The sequence below is a fragment of the Saimiri boliviensis genome, chromosome 10, assembly GCF_048565385.1.
Source record: "Saimiri boliviensis isolate mSaiBol1 chromosome 10, mSaiBol1.pri, whole genome shotgun sequence".
NCBI lineage: Eukaryota > Metazoa > Chordata > Mammalia > Primates > Cebidae > Saimiri > Saimiri boliviensis.
The window spans coordinates 41,325,722-41,340,847 of record NC_133458.1 but is presented as its reverse complement, the minus strand read 5'-3'; the positions used below and the strand labels follow the sequence as shown (position 1 = coordinate 41,340,847).

General features: G+C 37.9%; 1 non-coding gene across 1 annotated transcript; it reads right to left on the bottom strand.

Moving 5' to 3' along the window:
* Window positions 1-260: 260 nt before the first annotated feature.
* On the bottom strand, window positions 261-388 carry LOC120365493 (small nucleolar RNA SNORA25). Its single transcript, XR_005580418.1, has one exon. It is a non-coding gene; the product is annotated as a small nucleolar RNA SNORA25 (small nucleolar RNA).
* Between the last annotated feature and the right edge of the window lie 14,738 nt (window positions 389-15,126).

Below are 15,126 nucleotides of genomic sequence, written 5' to 3'. Positions count from 1 at the left end.
AGCAATAGGAAGATAATACAGCCCCATGCAATAAGTCAAATGGCAGACAATTCCTAGTCTTCCTCTTAGTTTTCAGTAGCAACCTCTCAGCTCTTTAACACCAGAGGTTTTTGTTTGTTTGTTTGTTTGTTTGTTTGTTTTTTAGATCTGTGGCTGATTCTTCTCAGGTTCCTTTGCTTACTCCTTCCTTTCTACCAAAATAGTAAATGGTAGAGTTTCTTGAGACTCTGTCTATTTTTTTCTTTTTTTCTTTTTCTAAGTCTTTTATCTCCTCAGGAAAACATAGCACCATTGAATGCTTTGGCAACCTATAGAGAACTTCAGTTTTTGGTCACAGTAGTAAGAGCTCTTGTTTTCACAGTTCCATGAGCCCTCTTTAAAATGGCCTAAAGACTCAGTCTAAAACCAAAACATTGCTTATTATCTAAGCAATCATATCTACTCTGAAATCTCTTGAAAGCCAAATCCCAAGCTCATCTGCTTGGTTACCAGTAGATACACCTGCTTACTTTAGTTCCCTGCTTAAATATCACACAGACATCTCAAATTTAATGTTATTTACAACTGAACAAATTCCTTTCCTTCCTTCAAGCTCACTGTAGTTCCAGTGTTAACAATCTCAATAAAAGGTACCACCCAGGCTCCCTAACTGAAAATTTGGGGTTTATAATATATGTCCCTTTTCCTCAGCTACCATATACAATCACTTACCAAGTCTGAGCAGGTCTGCCACCTAAATGCCTATTGTGGCTAATCTAGTACAAATCACAGTCTCAGATATGACTAAACTAATGCAGTAATCTTATGTCATACCCATCCCAACAGTGTACTATGTAGCCACATTAATTCAATTATGTTAAACCTCCCGAATCCACAGCAGTTCCCCGACATAATAGGCACAGCGATATTTAAACACATACATAATCAAACACACAAATCATTTATTATAACAGACTTGCTTAACACTCTGCTGTTACAATATAATGTGATTCAGGAAATCTTTCCTTTAGATTTTGGTCTCTGTCTCATTCTTTACTTTCATGTCTCGCTATTCTATGAGCTTCTCTTAAATCACTTTTATGGTCCTCCTCTTTTAGATCATTGTACTTTTCATTTTCTTTTCTTTCTTTTTCTTTTTCTTTTTTTTTTTTTTGCAATTCAGGATCATGGAACTCTGAAAGTCTCTTTTGTGTAGAAATATTTTCCAACCGTCCCCTTGTTTTGCCCATCTTGTAACCAAACTAGTTTTTATTCATGCTTCGTCCTCCTCTAAACCATCAGGAACACATTCTCTGATACCCTCTCCAAAATTAAGTTAGAGCTTCCTGCTATGTGCTTCCATATTAAACTGCACTTTGACTTCAAAATGTGTATGGTATTTAAATATACTTACCAAACATTGTCTTCTCCCAGTAGACACTTCTTTCCTTTTTAAACAGTGTTATGAAAGTATAAATCAGGTACAATAAATTATACATATTGAAAGTATAAAATTTCTTAAGTTTTGACATATAGATATAGCCATGAAACCATCATCACGGTAGAGATAGTGAACACATTCATAACCCCAAAGTTTCCCTCTTACCCCTTTGTGCTAACAAAGTCATGCCATGTTTGTCTTGTTCCTAACGTATTCCAGGCATACATGTATGCCGGCATACAGTGGCACTGAAAATGTATTTGATAAATGAATTAATGAGAAAAGTTGTTTGTCAAAGGATCACATAAGCACCAAAAGAAATTTGTCTTTCTTTTTGCAACTTTTGTAAAAAATGCAAACCTGTGCATCACTGAAGATTATGCTTTATGAGAGTGATAAATTTTATTTGAATAAATTCAAGTAAAAAATCAAATATTAAATGGATAGGTATGATTCTGAACACATATTTACATGGATTTATTTTATGTATAGCCAGAAAAGATAATGGACATTGACACAAAAACTAGCAATGGAGAAATTACATGTGATTTTAATTTTCTTCTTTGTACTTCTCTGAAACTTTCAAAGACCCTATGTCATAATACGTTGAAATGGGACCTTTCCTGCATTTTAAAATTTTGGCTAAAGCCCCATGCTGTAGACAACAAGTAGTAAGTACTTCCACATTCTAATCAAAACAGCCAAAAAAGCTGTCAGACTCTCCTCTCTTGAGTTGGCTAAGAGTTAGCCAAATTGGTCCTTCTGCTGTCAATACCCAGCATTCTATCCAGTGAACAAAAGCTAACTTCCTAATTTTGTTGAAGGGGAAAGTTGGCAGAAAGTGAGCCTTGCTGGGTTATTTTCCACCCCATCCCATATCTGAAGGAAAGGCAAAGGATGCCATTCCTTTAAGTGATTATTGTGCTCCAAAGAGAACTACTTTTAGAGATTAAGGATGGTGCAAGAACTGGCATTGCTATCCCTGGCTGGATGCTTGCTGAGCTGCATTCATGCACAGGCCCACCCATGCTGCCACTTGAGTGGCATATGGTAAGAAAAGTCTTAGGAGCGTCAGCTGGTATCCTTTGGAATTTTGGAGTTTCTATCTTGCAATTTTTTTCAAGGCAGAAGTTTGACCCCAAAGAGGGCAGCAAGAGTCATCCCACCTTCAGAAAAGATACATCGTTTCCTATGTGGGAAGTGGATACTACAAAAAGTGAGAAGCTCAAGCAGTTTCCATGTGTCTTTCTTGGACTAAAAGGGCTTTCTTCCATGGAAGCAGTAACAAGTAGTGACATGAACCGATGTGCGCAAGAGCTGAGATGCTAACTAGAGAGTGGTGCAATGCAGTAGTTCAACGAGGACACAGAAGAGCCCACCTCTGCTTCATGGACAATTCAGCATTTAGCATGTGAACCCCTCACAGGGTATTGCGGACTAAATGAGAACAAAATGAGCACCAATTAAACCTGCTTTTTTCTTTTTACAAAATTCCACACATGACCCCTCCTCCTTCCTTGACCTTGGAAGACTCAGTAGGTGACAAATTGAGGATGTCTAGGTGGAGATACAGAACACAGTGAGGTAAGCAGTACAGCCCCTTTCTATAGATCGGGCTTAAGGCCCACAGACTTGGCAGTTCTCCGGTGTCTTTCAATCCCATGCAGTTTGCTGTGGAACTCCTCAGGTGGATGGGAGGCAGGACTAGATTGCAATGCTGAACAGAGCAGCCGCGAAAGCTCGCATTGTGAATTGCAGCTCCAGATTGACTGTGAGAACAAACCAGCAATCCCGAGAGGACCCACAGACCCTCTGAAGGAAGCAGACTACTCCTAGAGGATCCAGGAGACACCCCAAATACCGTGAGTGCCCCACCTGTAGAAGTGGGAAAGGGAGATCCTCCTTTCCTGAACGTACATCTCCACTGGAAAAGTTGAAGGTCTGTTTCTGGGAGAAGTTTCTGACTTTACCTATAGCTGAGTCAATTTAGAGAGCCAAGTGAAATACAGAGGTAGAGGAAGTAGCAGAAGGGCCCTGGGAGCTTACTGCATCCCCCAGCAGATTATTCCTACCTGGCATCACAGGGATCCATCAGGAGGGTGACCGGAGGAGCAGGGGGTAAAGCTCCACAGGGAGAGGGAAATCTCTAGCTGAACTTGATAAAAACGTGAATGGGGCAAGAAGCCTCCCGGCCGGAACTCCAGAGAGGATGTGAATCCAGTGTGCAGACTCCACAGGTGGGGGAAGATCTGAGCTGGGAGGTGGGTAACCAGGTGTAAGTTTTCTTTCACAGCTGGGAGGTGGGTAACCAGGGGTAGGTTTTCAAGCCCGGCATGCCTTCTTACCTGGAAACAGACTGGGGACTGTTGGGGGGTGCTTGGTGGGAGTGAGACTTGCCCTTCAATTTGTGTGGGAGCTGTGTGAGGACTGTGACTGCTGGTTTTCCCCCACTTACCTGACAATCTGCATGACTCGGCAGAGGCAGTCATGATCCTCCTAGGTACACAACTCCAATGACCTGGGAATCTCACCTCCAACCCCCACATCAGCTGTAGCAAGACTCACTCAAGGAGAGTCTGAATTCGGACATGCCTAGCTCTGCCTCTACCTGATGGACTGTCCCTACTCAACCTAGAAGCTGAAGACAAAGGGCTTATAATCGTGGGAGTTCTGGGGCCCCACCCACTGCCAGTCCTCTCCACACTACTACAGCTGATGCTTTCTGGAAAGCAACACCCCCTGGCAGGAGGCCAACCAGCACAAAAGTAGACCATTAACACCAAAGCTAAGGACCCCCATGGAGTTTATTGCAATCCCTCCAACCACCTCCACTGGAACAGGCACTGGTATCCATAGCTGAAAGACCCATAGACAGTTCACATCACAGGACTCTGTGCAGACAACCCCCAGTACCAACCCAGAGTCCAGTAGACTCGCTGGGTGGCTAGACTCAGAAGAGAGACAACAATCAGTGCCGTTTGTCTCACAGAATGCCACATCCATAGAAAAAAGGGGGAGAGTATTACATCAAGGGAACACCAGTGGGACAAAAGAATGTGAACAACAGCCTTCAGCCCTAGACCTTCCCTCTGACAGAGCCTACCCAAATGAGAAGGAACCAGAAAATCAACCCTGGTAATATGACTAAACAAGGCTTTTCGATCCCCCCCGCCCCCCGACCACGCCGCAATCGAAATCACACTAGTTCACCAACAATGGGACTCAAAAACAAATTCTTGATTTACCTGAAAAAGAATTCAGGAAGTTAGTTATTCAGTTAATCAGTGAGGAACCAGAGAAAGGTGAAGCTAATTGCAAGGAAATCCAAAAAATGACACAAAAAGTGAAGGAAGAAATATTCAAGAAAATAGATACCTTTACAAAAATAAAAGAATTCAGGAAACTTTGGACACACTTTTAGAAATGCAAAATCCTCTGGAAAGTCTCAGCAATAGAATTGAACAAGTAGAAGAAATAAATTTAGAGCGTGAAGACAAGGTCTTGTAATTAACTCAATCCAACAAATAAAAAAAAGAAAATATGAACAAAATCTCCAAGAAGTCTGGGATTCTGCTGAATGACCAAACTTAAGGATAACTGGTATTCCTGAAAAGAAGAGAACTCTAAAAGCTTGGAAAACATATTTGGGGTAATAATCAAGGAAAACTCCCCTGGCCTTGCTAGAGACCTATACATCCAAATACAAGAAGCACAAAGAACACCTGGAAAATTTATTACAAAAAGGTCTTTGCTTAGGCACATTATCATTTCAGGTTACCCAAAGTTAAAACAAAAGAAATAAGAGCTATGACGCAGAAGCACCAGGCAACCTATATCATATTAATAGCAGATTTCTTAGCAGAAACCCTACAAGCTAGAAGGGACTGGGGCCTTATCTTCTGCTACCTCAAACAAAACAATTATCAGCCAAGAATTTTGTATCCAGCGAAAGTAAGCATCATATATGAAGGAAAGATACAGTCATTTTCAGACAAACCCTGAGAGAATTTGCCATTACCAAGCCACCACTATAAGAACTGCTGAAAGGAGCTCTAAATCTTGAAACAAATTCTGGAAGCACATCATAACAAAACCTCTTGAAAGCATAAATCACACAGGACCTATCAAACAAAAGTACATGTTAAAAAGCAAAAACAAAACATAAAACAAAAGTGCACAGGCAACAAAAAGCATGGTGAATGCAATGGTACCTCACATCGCAATACTAACATTTAATGTAAACGACTTAAATGCTCCACTTAAAAGATAGAGAATTGCAGAGTGGATGAGAACTCACCAGTCAAATATCTACTACCTTCAGGAGACCCACCTAACATGTAAGGACTCACATAAACTTAAAGTAAAGGGGTGGAAACTGGCAATTGATGCAAATAGACACCAAAAGCAAGGCAGGAGTAGCTATTCTTATATTAGATAAAACAAATATTAAAGCAACAAGAATTAAAAGAGACAGAGAGACACTATATAATGGTAAAAGGCCTTTTCCAATAGGAAAGTATCACAACCCTAAACATATATGTACTTAACACTGGAGCTCCCAAATTTATAAAACAATTACTAATTGATATAAGAAATAAGGTAGACAGGAACACAATAATAGTGGGGGACTTCCATATTTCACTGACAGCATTAGACAGGTCCTCAAGACAGGAAGTCAACAAACAAACAATGGATTTTAGTGGACATTTATTGAGTTCCTAATTCACACCAGGCACCATGCTTAATGTTAGTAATAGTAGCTATTTTCCTTGAGGAGATAATAATCAAATGGAGAAAAAGAAGACATAAATCACAATGCAATTTGAATGATGTGATATAACTGCCACAAAGGCTCTGAAAACACAAAAGAGTGAGTAGATAAATATGTCTGTAGGAGCTGAGAAATGTAACCCAGAAATGCAAATATTTATTTAGGTCTTAAATGTTGGGTAGGATTGTGTAATGTAGAGAGAAGAAACAATTGCATAATTGTGATGATAAAATGGTTGCTCAGGCAATGTTTTGTGCTTGCTTCCTCACTTCTGAGTTGTAGATTTTCCTAAGACTGCTTTCTGAGTAGTGTGTTTGGAGCTTTGGACATATGTCTCATTCTGTCCTCACCTTCCCCTCACTAAAATTCTGAGAGTAAGAGAATGGAAATTAAGGGAAATCTGTCTGTTGTTCTTGTTCTTCAAAGTTGGTATTATCTGTAGTGCCCTTCAAGAAAAACATTTCATTCTCATATCATTTGAATACTTTTTTCAAGAAAATACACCTTGCACAGTGGTTAGGTTCCAAAGTCAACATAGAAGTGAAGGGTGCTTATGATGGGACCACACAAATCTTAGCCCCAGCCATATAATTTTGTCTATGTCAAGAAACAATCATCCACTTGAGTAACTCTTTCTAAAAAAGGTGAAAATCTAGATTTAGCTAGGCTAATATGATTACTTTTATTGTTATGTTAAAATGTATGTACAAATTATAAATATAATCTCAAAGACTCAAATTTGTAGTTGTTTCTTACAGTATGCTAGAAAAGATCAGTAAGAATGATTTGGTTATTCTCAATTAACAAAGAGACCCATAGCATTTGAATGTCATTGACAAGACAAAAATCTAAGAATCATATTTGAGTACTAAGTCCTTGGCAGTATTTTCAGTGCCTTACCAGAATCATCTCAGGGCATCCTCAAAACAACCCCATGAGGTAGGTACTGTCGTTACTATCTCCATTCTACCTATAAGGTGTAGGGAGGCGAACTAATTTACCCAAGCTCACATAATAGAATGCAGAGCTAGGATTTAAGCCTGAAAGTCTGACTACAGAGGGTCTGGTTCTAAATGCTGAAATATACTGTCAAACAAAAGGAAAGAACTGCTGATCAGTAAAGTAGAAAAAAACTTTGATTAAAAAGCAAAGGTAAGAGCAAAATTTTACCTGTGATAATAATTACTCCCTTATTGTCTTCTACAGCCTTACCTTCTAATTTCTCAAATTGTATTAGAGTTCTTATAATTACTAGTAGCAACCACTCCCCCATCCCGCCCCCAAAAAAATACGACATGTCTATGGTCTATTTAGGAATGTAAAGAAAGGACAAGCCTAGCAGCAAAGCAGAAAGAAATAATTTTTACATATTTTTACATATTATTAAAAATCAGCCTTGTATTTCCCTCTTATGAGCAGTGTCCCAAAGATCTACAGTGTCTACTGTGTTAAGTGTGAGTTCAAGAGATTAAGGGCACTGATGGGACTCTGGTTCACTGTTATTTCCTTCTCCTTGCAACCTCGCATTGCTATACATCTGTTTTGTTGATTCAGAAGAGCACTTGAAATGCTTTACAGTTGATTTTGACAAGTGCTACAATTTGATAGGGGAAGATAATTCTTGCTGAGATGATTTTCAAAGTACAGAAATTATGCTTTGAGTAGATATTACCTTTCTTTATGATCAGGATTTTCATTTAATATACAGCACACTTAAGCTTGGTAATCACATTTTCCTTTTTCTGAAAAAAGTGATGGGTGTCTTTGATCTCATATTTTAAGGCATTACGCATTAAAATCTTATTCCAAATTCTGATTGTTTTCTTTGTTGCAGATAAAGCATGTCTGCCAAATTTAAAGATAACAGATTTATAAAATGCTATATGAATATGAAGTGGGATTATTAATTAAATGAGAGACTCCTGATCACACGATTGGACTGATTGATGAGTTCCTGGGATGTACATTTTCTGCATGCCTCTAAATCCACTAAACTGAGAATTAATCAGTAGTGTCTTAAAGACCACAGACTTATTACTGACAGAATAATCACTTTTAAGAAATAAAATATATGAGTGTGATTTTAATTTATATTTTAAAATATTCCTTTATCATATAGACTTTCCCATCAGTTTAATTATAAAAGAATATTTTAATATTTGATATTTGAGAAAATTCTTAATAAAAAATTATCATTGCTTTGCTTTGTTTCACTAATGCTATGTCAAAGGTTGACACAATTTTAAAGAAAATCAAGGTTTATAGTTTATCTAATGCCAACTGAAGATTATCACTGGCCGGGCAGAGTGGCTCTCACCTGTAATCCCAACATGTTGGAAGGCTGAGGCAGGTGGATCACAAGGTCAGCAGATCAAGACCATCCTGGCCAACATGGTGAAAGCCCATCTCTACTAAAAATACGAAAAAATAGCTGGATATTGTGCGTGCCTATAATTTGAGCTGGTTGGGAAGCTGAGGCATGAGAATCACTTGAACTCAGAAGGTGGAGGTTGCAGTGAGCCTAGATCATGCCACTGCACTCCAGCCTGGCAACAGAGCAAGACTCCGTCTCAAAAATTAAAAAAAAAAAAAAAAAAAAAAAAAAAAAAAAAAAAAAAAAAAAAAAAAGATTATAACATGTTTTAAAGCAGACAGAATGGTTCAGTGCTTTGGGATTTCAGCCCTGTTAGCAAGGTTCACCTAAACATACTATCCTCAGTAATTAAAGCCTTTATTATTGATGTGATGGAAACTAAAATTTGATCCCTGTCTCCATGTTAGAAAATAATCTCTAGGTATTCCATCCATCTTTGTATAAGTTTGTACATTATTTACAAAGATAAATGGAAATACGTTGTTAATATGGGATGGCCTTCACAGTTGCATTGACGATGTTATATACCACCGCAGAACAGCGCTGGTGTTAGTACCTCAATACAGTTAAAGAGCATCTCAGAATTCTTATTCTGCTACTTGGTTTCCTGTTGTTAAAGTGCTTTCTCCTAATCACAATCCAAATTCTAGATCCAAGAAAATTCCACCTGGAATTTCTACAGTGGGTGTCCTCAGCCACTTTAATTAAACAAATTAAATGTACTTAATATACATTAAGTCCTGTTTCTTAAAATAGAGTTAAGAAGAAATACTTGAGTTTGTACTTTTATTCTACTATTTCCCAACTAAAGAATATTGAGAAAATTATTTACTGTTCTAAGCCACAGATTTCAAATTGTCACACTGAGTAGTCTGGGGCATATTATTTTCCTAACAAAAATTCTGAGGGACATGGATAAAACTGGAAACCATCATTCTTAGCAAGTTAACACAGGAACAGAAAACCAAACACCTCATGTTCTCACTCATAAGTGGGTGTTGAACAATGAGAACACATGGACACAGGGAGGGGAACATCACACACCAGGGCCTGTGTGTGGAGGCAGGGTGGCTAGGGGAGGGATAGCAGAGGGTAGGAGAATTGGGGAGGGATAGCATTAGGAGAAATACCTAATGTAGATGACATGGTGATGGATGCAGCAAACCACCATGACATGTGTATACCTATGTAACAAACCTGCACATTCCGCACATGTTCCCCAGAACTTAAAGTATTATATATATATATATATATATATATATATATATATATATGTAATATATAGATTATAATTCTGAGAAGATAAAATAATGAAGTAAAGGTTTAGCCCAGTGCTTGCTGAATAGAAAAATTCTCAAAAACTGATGAGTGTGATCAATGTTATTTTCATCACTGATGCCACTTTCCTAGTTACTACCACATGCCTAGTTTACTACTACAAAAATATACCCTAATGCTTCATTCTTCCATTTCCACCCATTTCAGTTCTGTTATGCAACAACTCTATTTCTTATAAAATATCATTTTCCTTTTGTAACTCCTCTGTTAAAAATAGGCTGTAGTTCATAGCACATTCCCTAGACTTCAAAGATTTCTGTTACCTGGCTTCAAACTGTTTATAGCCTGTGCTTCTGTTATTTCCCTGTAGAAATCTGTTCTCTATTCTAAGTAGATTACCTTTAAATTACCAATTTCACCTCACATTTTCATACTTGTATATCTCTTCACCTGAATAGGGAGGTAAATATGTTAATCAATTAACTGCAGGACTTTTGGAAATTTTTTTACATGATAGAATTTTAACCTGTTCTTGGACTGATTTTGAGCATACCTATGATTAAGCCTCAACTATCTGGATAAAAAGAAACAAGAACTATCAAAACTAATTTACTTTGCAATTAACTGTGATTGGAGTCAAACCTATTGGTTTCTACCCATGTTATGGGTATGTGTGGGTATTTATTTCAGAATTACCTGAGTATTTTTTTTTATTTTGGTTAGGAGCAGCAGTTTAACTTCATATGTCTTTCCCCCCAATGAATAACAATAGTTCTCTTTCTCAAGATCATTGTTATAGTAAAGGCTGTAAAAAAGTGGGTGAATATATGCAGGTTACAGACTGAATCTTCTAAATTTAGCAAGGGAGTCAGTCCTTACTTTCAGCTTATTTAACTGTAGTCCTCCCATTTGATTAAAAAAGTGAGAGATGAAGAGAGAGAATGAGAGGTGAATATTTCCATGTCCCTCTTCAGCACAAGCCTGAGTATAACAGAATAGCTCATCCAGGTCAGAGAGGAAACAAGAAAATTTATGTTAGGTAGAATTAGATCATTCCTAACCAAGAAGCTTTTCTTTTTTCCCTTCCATATTTTGAAAAAGTTTTCCTGAGGTATAATTAACATGCTATAACATTCAGCTTAAGTGTGCAGTTAAGGAAATGTTAGTAATTTCATACAATCATACAACCATAACCACAATTTTGTTTTAAAACACTTCTGTTGTCCAACGCACTTCCACAGTCCCCTACCAAACCGTGGCCTGTTAGGAATTGAGCTGCGTAACAAGAAGTGAGCTGCCAGCGCTTGAGCATTACCACCTGAGTTCCGCCTCTTGTCATATCAGCAGGGACATTAGATTCTTATATGAGTGTGAACCCTGTTGTGAACTGCACATGCGAGGGACCAAGCTTTCACACTCCTTATGAGAATCAGTTGACTGCATGATGGTCTGAGATGGAGCAGTTTCTTTCCATACCATCCGCTACCACTGCTGCCTCATCCATGGAAAAATTGTCTTCCATGAAACCGATCCCTGATGCCTAAAAAGTTGTGAACCACTGGTCCAAAGCACTTCCTCATATAACCAATTACAGTCAATTCCCCATCCCACCCATTCCTAGGAAACCACCAATCTGTATTCTGCATCTATAACTTAGCCTTCTCTAGAAATTTCATAAAAATATAAACATATAAATATGTATGATTTATTTCTGATTTTTTTTCACTCAGCATAATACTATTAAAGATCATATGTATTTCTTCATTTATCAGTGATTGTCCTTTTAATTGCTGAAAGTGTGTCATTATATGGAAATGTCACAATTTGTTTAGCCATTTACCAGTTGATGTTCATTTAGATTTTTCAGTTTATGTTGAATAGGAATGAAGATGACAAGACACATACATTCATGTCTTTATGTGGACATATATTTTCATTCCTTTTGGGAAACGACCTAAGAGTGAAATTTTGGGGTCCTATGGTATGTGTATGTGTAACATCGTACTTAATGGCCATGCTCTTTTCCAAAGTTGTATACCTAATTTGAATTTCCCACCAACAACGTATGAAGGTCTCAGTTTTTCTGTATCTTCAACAATAACACTATCTTTTTTTATGGCAGCGATTCCATTGGATATGTAGTAGTATTTCACTGTGGTTTAATTTGTAGGTTCCAACTGAATAATGCGTTAACAATCACAGTTGTTTCTTATTCACGTGTCATCTTTGGTGTCTATTCATATGCTTTACCCACTTTTTAAATTGAGTAGTCTTTTTTATTTAAGTTGCAAAATTTTTCATATATTCTGCATACAAGTGCTTAACAGATACATGATTTAGAAATACTTCCTGTCAGTCTGTGGCTTGTCTTTTCACTTTATTAATGACCATCTTTGGAGATAAATGTTTTACATTTTGATGAACTCCTAGGTATATATTTATTTCCTCTTATGGAACATCAGGTAGAGTATCCTATCAAGTTGATAGTGTTACTCAAAACTATATTGTTACTTCTTTTCTGTTTAGTGATTAAACAGAAAATAGTATATAGTCTTAGTGATTCTTGAGAAGTGAACATTAAAATCTTCAAGTATAATTGTCTAATTATTTGGTTTTTAAATTACATAAGTTTTTTATATACTTTAGGGCACTGTTATGATGTGCATATACATTTATGATTATTACATCTTCTTGATGTATTGACATTTTTTTTAAAAAAACAGAGTCTCACTCTGCCACCCAGGCTGGAGTGCAGTGGTGGTATCTTGGCTCACAGTGACCTCTGCTTCCTGGGTTCAAGCAATTCTTCTGCCTCAGCCTCCCAAGTAGCTGGGACTACAGGTGTACACCACCACACCCAACTAATTTTGTATTTTTAGCATAGACAGGGTTTCACCATATTGGCCAGGCTGGTCTCAAACTCCTGACCTTGTGATCCGCCCGCCTCAGCCTCCCAAGGTTCTGGGATTACAGGTGTGAGCCACCGCACCCTGCCTGTATTGATACCTTTATCATTACAAAGCATCCGATTTTTTCTCCAATATTATTTCTGTATTAAAGTTTATTTTATCTATTAGTATGGCCACTCCAGCTCTCTTATAATTATTGTTTGCATAGTATATATTTTACTTTCAGCCTAATTGTGTATGAAACTATACTTGTTTGGTAGGGAGCAAAACAGCTGGATCTTGCTTTTTAGTTTAATATAGCAATCTCTGACATTTGATTCTTTATTCAGCTTTTGTTTTGAAGTTTTCACTAAGTATAGCATTCCAGATTGACCTTTTTTATTCTTTCAGTACTTTCAAACATGTCATTTCATTGTTCTTTCAGTTAGCAGTTTCTGATGTGAAGTCTAATGTAATTCTGTTCTCTTTCTCTGTGTGTGTCACTTTTACTTTGGCAGGCTTTATAATTTTCTGTCTTTTGCTTTGGCACTTTGAATATGATGTACCTAAACAAGTGTCTTTATTGTGTGGTTGGTGTGTGTGTGTGTGTGTGTGTGTGTGTGTGTGTGTATGTGATAACATTTATCCTGCTACCCAGGTGTATCTAAACAGGTGTCTTTATTGTGTGGTTGGGGTGGGTGTGTGTGTGTGTGTGTGTGTGTGTGTGTGTGTGATAACATTTATCCTGCTACACAGGTGTGCCTAAACAGGTGTCTTTATTGTGTGGCGTTGTGTGTGTATGATCACATTTATCCTGCTACCCATGCTCAAGTTTTTGCATGCAATTTGATGTCTTTCATTATTTGGGGGAAATTATTATTCACTGTCTTTTCAAGGAATTCTTCTCTGACATTCGCTTTTTCTCTTCTCTCTCCCCACCCACGTCTCTGGCTGTGTTCAAGAGATATCGGGTGAGAAGTAGAGTTTTGTGCCTTTCCTGTAGCAGCAAATGATCCTCTCACTAGCTGCAATACCAAGGGAAACTTTCCCTAGTCTTCTTCTCTGATGCCAGTCTTTCCCATGAGCACCTGACCAAGGTCATGGAAAAGAGTCTGTGAGTGTATACAAAATCCCATTGTGTCTGGGTCTTCCTGAGGTTCTACACTGTCACTCTTTCCCACACTCAGCCTTTAGAGATGTGATAACAGTTTTGTTGATTTCTTCTTTGCTACTGTATGGCAGAAGGCACAATTCTTTCTATACTCTGGCAAAGGTGAGACCATCTGTATATCCCCTCACTTCTTACAGAGGCCTATCCCTCCTTAAATTTCAGTCTGTTAAGTTTCCTTGTCATTCAGATCTCTGATGGGTTAAGAAAAAGTTACGCTTTGTGGTTTATCTAGCTTTTTTTCATTGTTGGGGGTAGGTGTGGCCTTCTTTCCAACTTTGCTACATCCTAGGAAGAAGCAGAACTGCAAACATGTGCTTTTAGTGAAGGCTGCCCATCAGAAGACCATGCCCTCTGGTGCAACACCTATCAGAAAAGATGGTTAGGTGCCCTAAATTTTGAAGAAGCGTAAGATGTGAGACCAGGATATGCTACCAGCTGTTTCCTGGTGAATGAAGAAACTCAATATATGAAATGAAGCTTCTCTGAAGATGGAAATAAAGATACTGGGAGTGTGGATTATAGTTCAGGACAGGGATTAATTTGCTTCTGATGCTCACTAGTGAAATTATCATCTTTCTTAAAATCCTTAAGTAGTTTCTCAATATACAAGACTAAGTTTATCTCTTTTAGTGGCATGCAAGAGCATTGCTATTTGACCTTGACACACTTCTCTATGTTCATTTTCTTTTTGTGCATCTCAATGTGCATTTTATCAAACAGGCTACATTGGATTATTCTGGTAGCCTCCTAACTGTATTGCTTCCACCTTTACTTTTCTGCTGTATAGTCTCATCACAGAAGCCATGAAGATACTTTTCAATCCTAAACTAAACTAAATCATGTCACTCCAAGAGTACAATAGCTTCCCATTTTACTCAGAGTAAAAGCCAAAGTTTGAACAATAACGTGCAAGGCTCTACATGATGTGGTTCCTGCTGGCCCTCTTTACTCATTTTATTCCATTTTTATCCTTGTTAATTCCACTTCTATGACACTGTTTTTGTTATCCTTTAAATGTATCAAAACTCATTTCTGCTTCAGAAACTTTGCAGTTACTGTTCTTCCTGAAACACCTCCCACCATCACCACAACACACCATACACACCATAGCTGTCTGACAAGCTTCCTTCCTTTCTTCAGCTAGCTCCTCAAACATCCCTTTATCAGTAATACTTACTCCAAATGCCCTGCTTTAAAAATATCATTTTTTGTTCTTCCACCCAG